A 4,019-nucleotide genomic window follows, 5' to 3' on the forward strand; every position below is an offset into this window, starting at 1 on the left:
CAATTACCTCGGCCATTTTTGGTTTTAGAGAAACGTTATTCCTACAAAACGGCCCCCCTTTGGCACAGTCTGACCAAATGAAACAATTGGTAGACAATAAACAACTAAGTGTATACCGGGTGTGGCCTGTAATATGAGCAAAAAATTTAACTGTAGGCTGTACTCCTCATAATGATCAACATTTGTTCAGCGACTTTTGAAAATAACTTGTACTTTGATTTTTAATACACTATAAAGGTTATTCAAAGACGCAATGTATTGCGAATTTTGTTTTGTTTAAGGCTTGACAAGCAACGTCAATCACAATGATATGGCGTGGCGATGGCGTCTATTGAAGATAATATTTATTTTGTATGAAAAATAGGGAGTCTAAATACTTCATAATTTTTAAAAGTTGTTGAACAAAAGTGTCACCGTTTGAGGAGTACCTACAATCTATGTTTAATTATTTGCTCATGTTACAGGCCACACCCGGTATTATGCCAACTAAAACATTCTACGACATGAAAGTTGGCATTTTGAAAATTGACATTATAAAACACAGACCAAACTTTTAGTTGGTAACTGTGCGGTTGGCAAATAAAATAAAAAAAAACATTTGATAAGTTGGGAAATAAAAATTCGGCGAAATAAAATTCCGCCAAAGGTGAGTTGGGAAGTGATAATCGGCCATACCATTTTCGGCGATAAATAAGAGAACCCCAATTCCTATGTCACAAAATAATCTAGCCTATAGTTAGGTATTAGGTACCTACATCCTACTCCCGGGCACATGCCTCTTCCCAAGCACGAGAGGAATTCGACTCTGATTATAACTAAAAAACTTTTTATTTAATAACTTTTCTCAAACTTTGTCAGTCTGCATATTTGAATTAATATCTTGAGAAAGTTTTTGAGGTTACACAATTAAGGCTATTCAATCAAATATTGAAATCAAACATTGATAAATTATGGATAGAATGGAAAAGTTTGGAGTTTCAAGTAACGAATCAATTTGTTTTCGATTGATTGTCGAAATATTAACTCGATCAAGAATTTCTCGGAATTCGGAAAGTCATAATTATCATAAGTCATATTAGGCATCTTATATTGAACTTTTTTTTACCTATAGTTCGTTTTTTTAGCATTAGAAAAAGACTATGCGATCTTGACGTGTATTTTAATTGAAAAACTTGTTACATACTTGCCGTGACTTTCAATTAATAAAAAATCAATAAAAAGACACGTCAAGATTGTTTACGTTTTTTCTAATGCTAATAAAACTAATTACGAGTATATTATACAAGTTTGTTATTACAATAACCAAAATATTAAAAAATACGCACAATTTTTGACATTTAGGTAAGTACGTACGACGTACGTAGCTGATTAAATGACGGTCTATTTCATGGTTTTAATAAGATTTGACTATGTCAGTAGGGGAGACCAAGGTGAGTTGTGACAGAGGAGAGTTATGACATCGTTGATTTTTTGGAATCTATTAACTAAAAACAAAGTCGCAATAGCGCGCGTTTGTTAGTTCAAGTTACGAGCTAACCAACGCACACTGTTGCGAGCTCGCTAACAGTTATTAGATTCCTAAAAATCAACGATGTCACAACTCTCCTCTGTCAAAACTCACCTCGGTTTCCCCTACTTAATCATGTCTGAAGTCTCAACAATGCAGGAAGGCTAATAGGTTGAATCCTGTGCCGCGCCTCAATGAGATTAGGTCCTTAGCAATTAATTAAGGCAGCTTTCGTCAATCGAAAATCTGTGACGACACTTAGTTGCTAGATTAAAATGTTGCTAGACCTGAGTTTCAGAAGGCTAGATGTGAAAAAGTTAACCTTTCAAGAGATCCAAAAGTAATAAATTCATTGATTGCTTACCAATTTTTACGAATTTTGATGGCAGATCATTTTTGTTTTGAGGGTTTTTGGTTAAAGTTATTGGGCTAAACCTTGTTGGAGTTAGACCAAGAAAAGTCTGCAACACTTTAGGGTAGGCACCCAGTGTTATAAACGTCTGAATGTTATTATAGATAGGCACTTTATAGGTTAGAAAAGTAGATGTTTGTTTGGTAAGAATTTGGTGGTTAATATACGTTCTACACAGGTATTAGAGTAGATAGGTCAAGGTCGGAGACCAGTAATGTTGTTTTTAATCTTCATATATACGCTTTTGGCTATATTTAGAGGATAAAACTTACCGGAATGGTAGGTCATCAATCATCTATAAATCGTCGCATTTAGCGCATCCATTGTTCGTTCCTGCATTGTGCTGGGACATAAATACCTTGTTTTCTTTGGAGTTTACACATTTCACAATTGAAATACATTTGAACATGGTTATACTACATGTAAATGGCTTTGACTTGGTAAAACGGGTTGAATCAGTGTTGTTTATTACTGTCGCAGTAAACATTGACGTCTGTCAATGTCGGTCGGTTTGTTGTCTGTGGTTTGGCACAAACAATCAGTCATACATAAAGAGTATTTATGAATAAACATTTAGTATGTGTTCTTTTATATTTTGCAATTCGTAGTTATAAATAATGTCCTTATTTTTAGCTTTCGAAATTAGTAATTCTTTTTATTTTTGGTGACTTCGGTTTTCTGTAAATTGGATCCGGTCAGTTGCGATGTCATTGAATGGGAGGTTTTCCATTCACCACTTTGTCTGTGGCTTTGCCATTTTTTCAATTTCGCTTCATCATTACTATCTTTCGAGACAAGATGTAAGACGTAATTTGTACATCATGTCGGCAATTAATTCATGGGCTTGGCCCAAAATATGATTAACCTAGCTTCCTATGCGCCGGTAATGGCGACATAACCTTTTCACCTCTTTCAAACCAACTTGGTGAGTTGTCCACACTTTCTAAATATACGGAAGGAAAGGCGAAGTTGTTTATTGTCAATTGCAATTAGCTAATGTCGTGTTTTGGTGTGATTTTCCAGCAATCCCTTGACAAAGATGAGACATCATTTTGTTTCACCGCGTGCGCATACGTCGCCACGTCTGGTGTCTAATATAAGGGACTCGGCTTAGAAACCGGTAAGGATTTTTTAATCTCATTATTTCCGCAAGCTAAATCGCGCGTTGTCCCAATTAAATATAAATATAACTTTTTATAACATAACCTCTCTAAAACCTAGAACATTCTCTTTGTTTCTAGGGTTCCTTTGGCTAGGCCTGTCTTTTGGCTGGGCCTATCTCTTCCCTTGGCTCTTGGCCCTATGGCTTTTGGAAGATCTAGGGTGGTGTCGCACCATGCTAGAGGGGAAGCCGTCTTCTCCACTTAATTTTTGGACTCGAGGTGAAGTGTTTATTCGATAAAACTGTGAGTTAAAAACTTATATTTACATTAGTGACTGTGTTCCTTTGCTGGAAAGGATAAACAATATTTAAGTCTGAATTTCTTTTTAACGTGAACTTTCTACATGGTAAATTCTATTATTAATATGAAACCTGCAATTCCTATGTAGGATTTTGTGTGTATTACAGGCCCAAATATGCCTGAGATGTACTTAAGTTAAATTTAATTAGTAATAGTTACGGTACGTAATTTAAATGTTAAGTCTCGAGGCCGCAGCAGGTCTTATTGTGATGTAAAGTGAATAAAAGTATTTAGTAAATAAATTTGTATTTTCATTTGGATATGTCATACGCTTGATGAGTATAGTATCCTGGCGTCCTACTTTAAATATTTGGATATCTATTCTCACTCCATAGTGGCAGAAACCACGACCCTATCTATGCTCGTAGTTAGCCGTAAGCATTTTTGAATTTTTAAGTAGGTAGATCTTGGGGGTTCTGGACCACTTACCCAGAGCTCACCCTCCCCTATTACAGACTTCGGTAGCCCACGTAGTGCAAGTCTTACACTTTAAAGGTCAAACTTCTATGTAATTATGACGTTTAAATAACACTTGCATTGCGTGTGTTGTCAAACTCGCTGCAGACTTTTCTTGGTCTAACTCTACTATCACTCTGATACGCAAATTTTGGGGTTATTCCTACTAGTTACCACCAAG

The 4,019-nt window shown here is 35.7% G+C and overlaps 1 long non-coding RNA gene across 1 annotated transcript; it reads left to right on the forward strand.

The window, feature by feature from the left end:
- Positions 1 to 1,982: 1,982 nt before the first annotated feature.
- On the forward strand, positions 1,983 to 3,624 carry LOC134669276 (uncharacterized). The gene is made up of 2 exons (XR_010098893.1): positions 1,983 to 2,844; positions 2,943 to 3,624. It is a non-coding gene; the product is annotated as an uncharacterized LOC134669276 (long non-coding RNA).
- Positions 3,625 to 4,019: the final 395 nt, after the last annotated feature.

The sequence above is a fragment of the Cydia fagiglandana genome, chromosome 12 (assembly GCF_963556715.1).
Source record: "Cydia fagiglandana chromosome 12, ilCydFagi1.1, whole genome shotgun sequence".
NCBI classification, from domain to species: Eukaryota; Metazoa; Arthropoda; class Insecta; order Lepidoptera; family Tortricidae; genus Cydia; species Cydia fagiglandana.